Below are 12,110 nucleotides of genomic sequence, written 5' to 3'. Positions count from 1 at the left end.
GGCAACATGGCATCGTTGCCACCTCTTCAGATCCTGCATGTTCAAGAGATCTGAGGAGATGACAAACGACCCGTTGGTGCATGCGTCTTGTTGGTGACATGCCCACACACAGACCACTTTTAAACAATGTGTCTTCCCGATCAGTCTGGAACGCCCACATCATTTAAAATATATGTCTGTGTGTGGGCACCATAACACCCACTGATTAAGTGATAATAGGATTTATAGTAAGGGATAAAATGCCATCTAAAGTGATGCATATTACATTTAGAAAGACCAGGTAACATGAATAGAAAATAGATAATAATAGATAATAAATTACAACTGTAATATCAGTGGCATTTGGCAATCATAATGTATGAGGAAGATGAACAAACACCAAATATAAATATAATTAGCAGGAGATATTCATATATTTAAAGAAAATTAATAAAACAATTTAAAATAAAATAAAAACTCAAATGCACAAAGGAATAGCAAAGAAAAATTAAAAAATGAAAAGGAAAGCAATAAGATACATGGCAAAAACAGTACTAAAACCAACTAAAAGGTACATATACGAACTACAACAAATGTCTCAAAGGAAAGCAGCCCCGTCTAAACGTGATAAACATTTCATCTGGTAGATCCAATGGGGTAAATTTACTAACATTTGTGTTGCAGCTGATTTCAGCCAAGGTCAATCTCGGCTGACATCCACCATTTGAGTTTGCAACTTTTTGATAGAAAAATATGGTAATCTACCGCATTTTCTCAATTCCAGCTCACCAATGTCGATGTAATTCATATTGTCGGGCATTTATACTGGTCTCTGCGGCCATGGCTTTACTCCCCCAACTAGTCACCCATGGCCGGGGTTCCCTGAGAGCGTATGGACCCCCCCAAATAAAGGGGTTTTCCCCCCCAGGCACCCAAGGGCCAGGGATGAAGCTCGGGGTTATGGCCGCCACCCCTTGGCTGTGGGTGGCAAATTCATAGATTGTTCGCGTAAAATAATAATTGTCTTTTTCTGTGGAACTACAAGTCCTAGAAAGCCTCCACTGCATGCTCGTACTTGAAGAACCACAAGTACCAGCATGCAGGACACTAAAGGGCCTGTTGGTACCTGTAGTACCACATCAAAATAAATATTCAATTAATGACAATACACACACACACCGTGACAGTAAAACTTTAATAAATCACACGTATACACTCACATACATACACACACTTACACATACTTACCTACATCCCACGCCACCATTCCCTTCCACTTGTCCAGTAGAATCTCCTGTTGTAAAGCAACTAGGAAAACAGCTGACACAAGCTATAATTAAGTTAAAACAGGGTACATGAAAAAATGTTATCACAAAAAGATTCATTAAAATATTAATCTTATAAACAAAAACACTAATCCACAGCACTCACCTATTCCTAGATTTGGGGTGCAACAAGGTTTGTGACCACATTGTTTAAATAGGGGCCGGCGGCTGCAGGCTTAAATGCATTGGTCAATACATGAACTAAAACTCCACTGTTTATACACACTATGTGTACCATTGTTTTATTGTATATTGTTTTATTACAATAAATGGGTCAATTTTTATAACATATATTCTTTTTCAATTATCGGATATTCATCAATCCAAATAATATTTTTGGATCACTCTAAGTATCAGTGACATGCAGTCAGGTGAGGCAGGTGAAGCAGAACCTCTCCTGTCACAGGGGGTAATTCAGACCTGATCACTGGGCTGCTAACTTTGCTGTCCTGTGTTCAGATAGTCGCCGCCTCCCGGGGGAGTATAAATTTGCCGTACAAGTGTGCGATCGCATGTGTATGCCGAGATGCAAATATCCACTGTGTGCAGTCTCAGAGCAGCCCAGGACTTACTCCTGCAGTGCGATGAGAACAGGCTGATCGGGGCCGGAGCTGATGTCACACACCCTACCTGAAAACGCTTGGGAACGCCTGCGTTTCCCCTGACACTCCCAGTAAACGGTCAGTTACCACCCACAAATGGCCTCTTCCTGTGAATCACCTTTGGAACGTCCGTGCGATCGGATTTTTGGCACTATGCCGTCGCTGACCGACGATGCCCTTTGTTGTTGTCCAACGTCCGTGTGCATTGCGGTGCATATGCATGTGCAGTTAGGACCTGATCGCCCTCTGTGCGAAAAACGCACAGCAGCGATCAGATCCGGATGACCCCCATACTCCAGTCTATTCCAGAGTTTTGACTATATAAATTACATGAATAATTTAGAGAATAAATTAGAAATATTTTATTTATATTATTCTAATGATCTTTATAGTCAAAACTCTGGAGTAGAAAGGCTATGACAGGTGTGGCAGTGCCTCCCCTGCCTATCTTTTCTGCAAATCTCTAATTAAAACTCCAAATTTCCAATATACTGCTGCACCTGGGTATAATGCCCACATTAACTCTCGAGTTTATATGTGTCTGATAATCTGGCTCTGATACTAGTGCTTTGATACTAGTTAGTGTCTCCCCAGCCATTTACCTCACTGCACGTCACTGCTAAATACAGATGGACATTGGGTAAATAAATGAATGTCCAAGGAGCGGGTACATTCAATTGAGAGTGAGTAGATTATATATCATCTCTAAAGTATAATATATTGGTTCCATATTGGGCTACACCATGGTAGCATCAAATTGTGTCTCCTACTGCAGTATACAGTTTTGGAGTAAGAAAATCACCACGTTGTCTGATCACCCACCGCAGGACAACAGTGTGATTCCTGTCCGGTGCTTGTTTACCACCAATCAAGGGTGAGATTACATATTTACATTTACAGGTTATCCAAATAGCATTACAGAGCACACTACTGTCACACCTTTTTCCTCCACATTTTACAGGATACCCATTTGGAGAAACTCTTAATCATTCAGATGAAAGAGAGAGCATCGGAACAAAATCCTTCCTTCTTCAGTCACTGAGAATGTTTACTGTGGCAAAATTATAAATATCCTTCCAAAATCCAACCTACTAAAACATTTGTACAAACTCCATTCAATTCAGATATAACATGTTTCTACTAAAAAACTGCTCTGTTTACCGCAATTATACATTGAATTTTTGTGGGGCACCAGTGCCATAACTAGACATTTTAGCGCCCCCCCTTATGTAAAATAGGGGCAGTGCACACCGTAGGCAGACAGCGGCAGACATTACGGCAGACAGCGTCCCCTCTTTACACAGTACGGCAGCCAGTCCCCCCTTTTTTGACTCAATTTGACTCATTACAAGCCACTGACATAGAATGCTGGCAGTTGCACCCTCAGGGCGACTGCGCTGTGTGCCAGGCACACCTGGTACACACATAGTTACGGCTCTGGGGGGCACCAATACTGTCTTTCTAGCATTTTTCACTTTTGAATTAGGAATTGAAAGAATTGAATTGGCAAATAAGCTTTACCCTTTAAAGTGTGACTGGAAGATATAACATGTTTTCCCCTGAAGTACAGGCTGGGACTTGGATTTTACCACCTGAGCACATGTAAAAATCAAATCCTATTGTGGATTAAAAGAAAAAGATCTGCAGTCCTTATTTTAGAAGCAATGCTGCCTGTTGCACACAATTTCATTTGAGATTAGTATGATATCCCAGCTGTCGGGATCCAAGTGGGGATTCTGGGCGGTGGGCGGGATTTTGAACACGAGCATTTCATCGTGTGTTGGGATTCCAGTGTCGGTATCCTGGCTGCCGGGATCCCAAAAGCCGACAAAAATTGACCGTATACCTTTCGTTTATATATTCTCATAACTTCATTGCATTGTTCCAAAATAAGCTGTAAACATGAAACAATTCCACTTTCCCTTGTAATTGAAGTGATGTGCCTTCCTTTAATATGCAAGTCTACTTTTGGGTTTGTAATCAAAATTCCTACTGTACATTATTGCAAACCGCTAATTCTTGGTGGTTTGACCCCAAAATTTAAAACAGCAATTTTTTTTTAATGCAAAACATGGCTCACTAATTACTGCTGTTGTACAACTGAACAACTATGTGGGGGTTTTCTGTACTATCACCTCATTTTTGACCAGTGTTAATTTTGTCAACAAAAATTTTGACTAAAAGTTTTCATCGATGACAGTTTAGTTCAATACTAAAATTAGACTATTAGACTATATTAGACTACAATGAAAACAGATCCACAGATTTAGTCTTGCCTAAAGCAAAGCAAAAAAAGTGTATAAGACTAAGGGGGACATGTACTAAGCAGTGATACAAGTGGAGAAGTGAGCCAGTGGAGAAGTTGCCCATGGCAGCCAATAGTATGCAAATTACAAATGTTACGTCATTGCTGATTGGTTGCCATGGGCAAATTCTCCACTGGCTCACTACTCCGCTTTTATCACTGCTTAGTACATCTCCCTGTATAACTACATTTAAATCCTTGTCAAACTTAACACTGGAAGTAAGGTTTTACATTTTTAAAGACTAAGGGGTACATTTACTAAGCAGTGATAAGAGCGGAGAAGGGAGCCAGTGGAGAAGTTGCCCATGGCAACCAATCAGCACTGAAGTAACATCTATAATACTTTAAAATGATACAGAGCTGCTGATTGGTTGATGGGGAAATTTCTCCACTGGCTCACTTCTCCGCTCTTATCACTGCTTAGTAAATGTTTCCCAATGTGTTCTAGATATTTACAGAAAATAAATATTGTTGTGATGGAAATATGGCTGTGTATTGCCCTTATTCTAACAAATTGATGGCATTCATTTTTATATGATATATGGGAGAACTGTGGGTTGTCAGACTCAGTATTTAACACTTTCTCAGCCTACTGAGCCTGGATTACTAAACACATAGTTAAAGGTATGCAAACTTCTCAAGGAAATTTTAGATAAATGTTCTTCAGCAAAATCCATTACAGTATCAAATATTAAACTGTACAAGTTATGACTAAAACATTAATTAAAATTAGACTAAAATGAAAACTGAGATCCACTGACTAAATCTTGCCTTAAAATAAGCAAAAAAACACTAACATTTGTCTTTAAACCAACTTCAATTTTAAGTAAACAACAATGGGGTCTATTTACTAAGCCTTGGATGGAGATAAAGTGGAAGGTGATAAAGAACCAGCCAATCAGTGTCTAACTGCCATGTTACAGGCTGTATTTGAAAAATGACAGTTTGGAGCTTATCGGTTGGTAATTTATCTTCGTCCACTTTTTCTCTATCCATGGCTATTTACTAAATAGACCCCTAAGACTAAAACTAAATGGAAAATTCTTGTTAACAATAACACTGTTTTCAACTTTACTCAAAGGAGCTATAGGGCCAGATGTAATGCCGCCCAAGTTTGGCGGCCATGCGGGATGCTGGCCAGACTCTGACATTTTTCTAAAGGGGCAATCACTTACAAGGCATGAATTTGCCTTGTTAGTGATTGCCCCTTTAAAAAAGTGTCTGAGTTTGGCTGGCATCCCGTACGGCCACCAAACTCGTGGGGCATAAAATGCGGCCTATGGTCTGGACATAGTTCAGGGTACAGTTAACAGTATGGCTGATGTAATGGTTAGCATTACTTCCTCACAGCACTGAGCTTATGGGTTCGATTCTCACGCTGACCCTGACTGTTTGGAGTTTGTATATTCTCCCTGTGCTTGTGTTTAAGTGTATGCATGTACATGGGCCAAGTGGTTCTTATCTGCTGTAAAATTCTATGTTCTATCTACTCACATACATACAGTATGGGGGGAAATGCAATAACTTGCATGCTGCAGGCATAGGGCCAATTCTGGCAAGTCTGCCTCATGTTTTAAAGCAGCAACAATGTAAAAGACAAAACCAGGTTAGTTATTACATACTACATTGTACTACACACACACACACACACACACACACACACACACACACACACACACACACACACACACACATATAAGTTAGCTGTGTAGTCCTGTTTAATGTGTAATATTATTTTTAAGAACGTTTTGTATGATTTTAATTAATTTTCCATTCAGAAAATTTGAGCACCCTTATGACCTGACCAAAGTTCTGTATGAGTGTCCTGGTTTTCTGATTACCACCAATAAGCCAATATAGGAGCTGATGCAGGTTTAAGTGTAAGTCAGTTTGGGGAACATATTGTGCGTGCTTTTGTACCGTGCAGACCTGAGCGCATGCAAGTATGAGTCACTGCATCTTCAGATGCAACTGAAAGGGTAAAATTGGGTGTTTACATATATATGAAAAGCTCACAGAGGATGTGCCAATGGATCTGCGGGTACTGGAGAGTTGTGCATGTGCCATTATGCCTGTTTTCAGACAGATCTTTTGCACCAGGGATAAGGCTGGTGTAAGTACTCACTGGGAATGATGGTGGCTTTGACTCCAAGTGAACGTCAGGAGTAGCCTTATTGTATTCAGTGTGGGAGCAATTACAGCTAACACGTTAAATTCTGCATCATCCACTGGACAAGATGTATAAAACCTTGGAGAGAGATAAACACAGTCTATATAATGGCAGTTAGAAGTTGATATTGGTTGGTACTGTATCTCTCTCCACTTTATCCCTCTCCAATGTTTGATACATCTCCCCCCTCCACCACCCTCTGAGTCTTTATTTGATATTACTAAGGATAGTAAACACTATGAGCAATATTCAGTGGTTATATCATGCCCGATCTCGCTTCTAAAGTGACGGGAGATTGCGGGGCAACATTCAAATGATCCCTGTTATCGTGCACATAGCAGTTGGGTTTAGCCACATAAAGCAGCAAAACCTGTCTAAACTAATGGGCAGGATCATGAAAAGTCCTGTTTGGGTGCCCAAATGGGTCATTTTTTGTGGATTTCAGCTTGCCACCCCGGAGGGGGTAGCGAGCTGCAATTATGTTATCTCATCCATCGGCAGAAACCATTGAATAGCTGCCGGCGGGCACAAACGGATGCGGGAGGGGGGGTGGGCAATTGAATCCTGCCTTATGACTTTAGCTTCTTTAGGAATGAGCTACTGTAGCACAACCTTTTTTCATAACATGAAACTAGTCTCAAAGATAAGTTTTCAGTGTTATGGAACATACATGTCAGCTAGTACTCAATTGAATAATTATACCTTCATGAATTATTCAATTTTAAGATATGTCAGGCAATCTTTCTGTTCTTTGTCATAATATGGCATTTATTCTATAACCATTGTCTATGTGTAAGGCTGTATGTATCACAGTTCTGCATACATGTGATATTTGCCCTTCTTCTCATTTATAAACACAGTGTGATAATTATTTGTATCAAGGCTATTCACTACTAAAGACATATTTCTGAAGACTATTTCTTTATTTTTATTTTTACAAAATGTAAATACAAACAACAGAGATTGTTCTCCGTAGTGTTTTGATGTGTTTGTAGTTGCATTAAGCTATAAAGTTCTGTCTTTGAAACATTACAACAATCATTTAGAAGAAACATGAAGCTTTGTCCTTGCTCATATGTGACTTATTAGTAACATGAAAATAGGAGCGGAATTTTCTTCCTCCTTGGCCCTTACCTTTATAATACAACAAACACAAAAGAAATACCTGTAGGTGTGCAGAATTCTTTAAAGTGTTGAATGTTTTTCAGATGCAAGAATTCTTTTATTGTCGTAAAGCTTTCAATTGTGTCTTTTAAATTAGGATTTCAAGCAAAAATAGCACAAGGTTAATGCAACAATTTAGTAAATGCCCATTTCCTTTTGACCTTCTGTGCCAATCAGTGAATCTTTGTTGCCTTAAAATGCAAAAAAAATAATGTGCATTTACTTTTGGTCAGTCATTTCTATATAGACTTTATTTCCTTTCCCAAAATAATTGCTTTATTGCGTTTTGCATGTGTGATGTGAATTATGCAATTCATTTATTTGTTAATATCTTTATCTCTATATAAAAGCCATTATTACATATAGTATAAGTAGAGCTACTTTGTAAACCATATTTAGAATTATAGAATAACTAGCAAGTCTAACACTTTAACATAATGGAAAGAATTAAAGATATGTTAATTATGGGAAAGACCATATAAAGATGACGTAGAAATTGTATATTGATGATCTTAGTTATGTATTTATAGAGAAAGAATTAGTACACTATTTGCATAAACCTGCTTGTCTATAGACAGTACGAGTGCAAAATTATATGTGTTTTATATGTCAGTGAATATTATATATCGTAATGTGCTGTAACTAACATATTCTTGCTGTAGTGTAGGACAAATTGCACACATTGTATAGACTAACATACTCCGCCTTACTGGGGATACAAATCTGAACCCAAATTATAAATATACAGTATGTGAAAGCTAGCATGACCTTTTATAAGAAAACATAAGGCTTACAAAAAATTTACTAAATCAAAATAAAATATATGTCACTTTCGCAACCTAAATACTCTGCCGCCCTCAACCCCCCAAAAAAGTAACATTAGTATTAGTGTTACATTCGCCTAACCTTAAATGTCCATACTCTATATATTATGACTTATTATTTATTACCAGCGCACACATATTCTGCAGCGCTTTATAGAGAATATTTGGCCATTCACATCAGTCCCTGCCCCAGTGGAGCTTACAATCTATATTCCCTACCCTATGCCTTGAAATGATTGCCCCATGCACATGGACACAGTAGGGTTAATTTTGTTCTGAGCCAATGTAACCTACCAGTATATTTTTGGATTGTGGGAGGGAACCGGAGTACCCGGAGGAAACCCATGCAAGCATGGGGAGAATATACAAACTCCACACTGTTAGGGCCATGGTGGGAATGAAACCCATGACCTCAGTGCTGTGAGGCAGTAATGCTAACCATTACACCATCCGTACTGCCCTATATTGCCATTCGTGACCTGCATATATGGCAAGTGCCTTTAGCAAGGCTACCTATGGTTATACTAATTCATCGAATTGCTTTATTACTGAGTATTTTGTACAGAAGGAAGGGTATGTGGGCTCTCGGGCATAAGAGGATACCAACATTAAACACATTTTACAGTCATTCATGTTTAGATATTAGGGGTGAATTTTGGAAAATCAAGTATTTTTTCTCTATGACCAAAATACCATCAACTTTAAAAATAAAAAAGTTAATTATAATTATACAGCCAAAACAGCTCTGCATGTTTTAATTAAATAAGAGGTTGCTTTTAACGTCATACAATTCAGAAAGACACAACTTGCTTCTGTAGATATTCACATTTTTTTAACTATTAAAGTATTGAACTAGTTTACTTGCCAACCACTCTAAACATCGGTTTGATGTAGGAAAACATTACACGTGAAAGCTGTAAGAAATGTTATCCCTGCATAATGCAGAAAATGCTTGTGTTAGCAGTGTGCAAATCACCAAGCATGCAGACTATGTGTGCTGCTAAAGTATAATAAAGAGATGCTGTACTACCAATGCATTGCTCACATTCTTACCAGACTCCAGCTAAGTGTTACAGCAGACTCTGTAGCCAAAATGCATAAAGCCAGAAAATAAGTAAGTCTTTCTAAAACCCATTGAAATGTGTGGTATCTCCAGCAGTACTTTTCTTTTTGAACTTATTAAATAAGAATGCTGCTTATAGACGCTTGAACTGGGTGTGTAACATCACTTGAAATGGTTCTTTAATTCAGAACAAAAATATGAAAATTCATCATAGTGTCTAATTATTGGTTGATTTAAAAAAAGAAATCAAGCTACATTTGAGGAAAGTGAACAGGTTTGACTAATGTATGTCTGAGAACAATTGGTAGAGCTTGTTTGACCATAAATAAGCTGATTCACTTATGTGGTTTATTTTAAATTGATAAACTGAACTATTTTTAATGACAAGCTTTCAGCTTATTGGAGTCATATATTATGCATATTTAAAGACTCAATCTACTTCAAAATTGTGATGTATGCCTTGATAATTAGATACCAATGTATCCATCTGAAAACTCCAATTGCAAGGAATTTTCAACAGTAGATGAAGAACCTAGTCTCTTATAATATCAAATGATAATTGTTACCAGATTACCACCTGCATATAGTGCAAATAGTCTGGGTAAGTCCAGACTTGGAGTGTGGAAGCTGTAAGTACAGTATAAAAGCAGAGATGGTGCTGCTGGGTTAGCCAGAAGATCAATTGTGCTGGAATTTCTGTGGTGGAATAGGTATTGGCAATGTGGTGTTGGCAATCAACAATACAGGATCAAACAGGTCAAAGTGAGTATGCCAAGACTTTACTTTTTGATTCTCGACTTTATCAGAGGCATATACAGTAGTTACAGTATATAATTAAACAGTGTATAAAATGAAAACAATATTTAAAGCACTAATTTTAACTTGCACTGCAAATATTAACATTGAATTTACATGATGAACCTCAGACATGGACTGCTAACGTGAGTTGCAAATTTTGAATCACAAATTCATACTGAGGTGAAATAGTGATTGTAGTAGAAACATGTTCAGGACTATTGAGCAAGTGAAATTCAATACAATTTTGATAAAATTTTAAACTGATCTAAAATTTTAGAATTTCCCTAATATTGATTTATTTTCTTTATCTTGCTGAACTGTAAAATGGTCTCCATCCACAACCTCTTCATCTCCAACTCTCTAAACCACACTACAGCTGAATCTTGGCTTTTTAAGTCTGACACATTTCCCGTTGTTCTTTCATCTTGCGGTCTTTCCTTGTTCCACACCCCTAGACCTGGGGTGCAAGGTGGCAGTGTAGGTGTCCTTCTCTCTGCCTGCTGAACCTTCTGGGTAATATCCCGAGACCAAAATCTAACTTCTAACATAGGGCCCGATTTAGCATGGAATGCAGGTACGATTGCGTTCTCATGCTGCGGCCTTTTGAAGTGTGTGATGCGCAGAAGCAGCACTGCGCACGTGCACACTGTGAGATGCAATGGGATCTTACATCTGTAAACAGGCAGAGGTTTTGCGGGGCGGGAGGGGGCATCACATCGGCGTTTAAGGTGCAACGCAATGGGGTTGGGGGGGGGCAGCTAGGCTGCGTAGGCAGAGAGCTACCCTAAACATTCGAAAGCATCACCGTTGCACGATGCTTTTGCATGTGTATGGGGGGCTGGATCCGGAATGCGGGGCTGACTTGCCCTGTGCTGGGCATCCCCCCGCATGTCAGTGTAAACGCCCCCCCCCCCCCCCCCCCATGGCCGCCGCTGTAAAAGTGCGATTGCATCCATCTGGGATGCGGTGGCACTTTGAATGTTCACGCTTGCACAGATTGGCGAAAATGTTCTGTATTATTACTATGATGATTATTATTATTAATATTATATTTTAGCGAAATATTTATTATATGCTCTTTTATGAGACTGCAGACCTTTTGTGTTGCATTATGCATAATTATAATGTAATTTCCTACAACAGCCACTTATTTGATCTACCTTTTTAGACATTATTAGGCACATATGCTTCAAATTAGTAGAGAATTCCAGCAAATTTAATTGGTTAGAGGGTAGTTAGCATTTTCAAGGTAAAAATGCCCAGTTCAATCTGATTCAACTGCCACGGCTAGGGTTGGAATGGCCCAGAGGGGTACAAAGGAAACCCCCAGTGGGCCCCACTGCCTGTGGGCACACCTCCTCTAGGGATCAAGTTCTAGACCAGTGGTTCTCAACCTCGGTCCTCAAGTACCCCCAACAGTTCATGTTTTCCAGGTCCCCTAGCAGTTGAACAGATGTATTCATTACTCACTGACACTTTTAAAAGACCCACAGGTGGCGCAAATTATTTCACTTGCAATCCTGTGAGGAGACCTGGAAAACATGAACTGTTGGGGGTACTTGAGGACTGCGGTTGAGAACCACTATTCTAGACTATGCACTTGAGTTATACATATGTTTATACTGCATAGGGCTATGGTGTATTCACTACAGAGCATTGCTGTTATTATCATGCATGTGCTAGCAGTATTTACTATAATTATTCTTCAAGGGGCCCATGCGCTCTCTAATACAGGCATTCCCAACCACGGTCCTCAAGGCACACCAACAGTGCAGGTTTTAGTGATATCCAGGCTTCAGCACAGGTGACTTAATTAGTAACTCAGTTATTTTGATTTAACCATCTGTGCTGCAGCCTGGATATCACTAAATCCTGCACTG

The sequence above is a fragment of the Pseudophryne corroboree genome, chromosome 4 (genome assembly GCF_028390025.1).
Source record: "Pseudophryne corroboree isolate aPseCor3 chromosome 4, aPseCor3.hap2, whole genome shotgun sequence".
NCBI lineage: Eukaryota > Metazoa > Chordata > Amphibia > Anura > Myobatrachidae > Pseudophryne > Pseudophryne corroboree.
Note: the sequence above shows the minus strand (reverse complement) of the source record.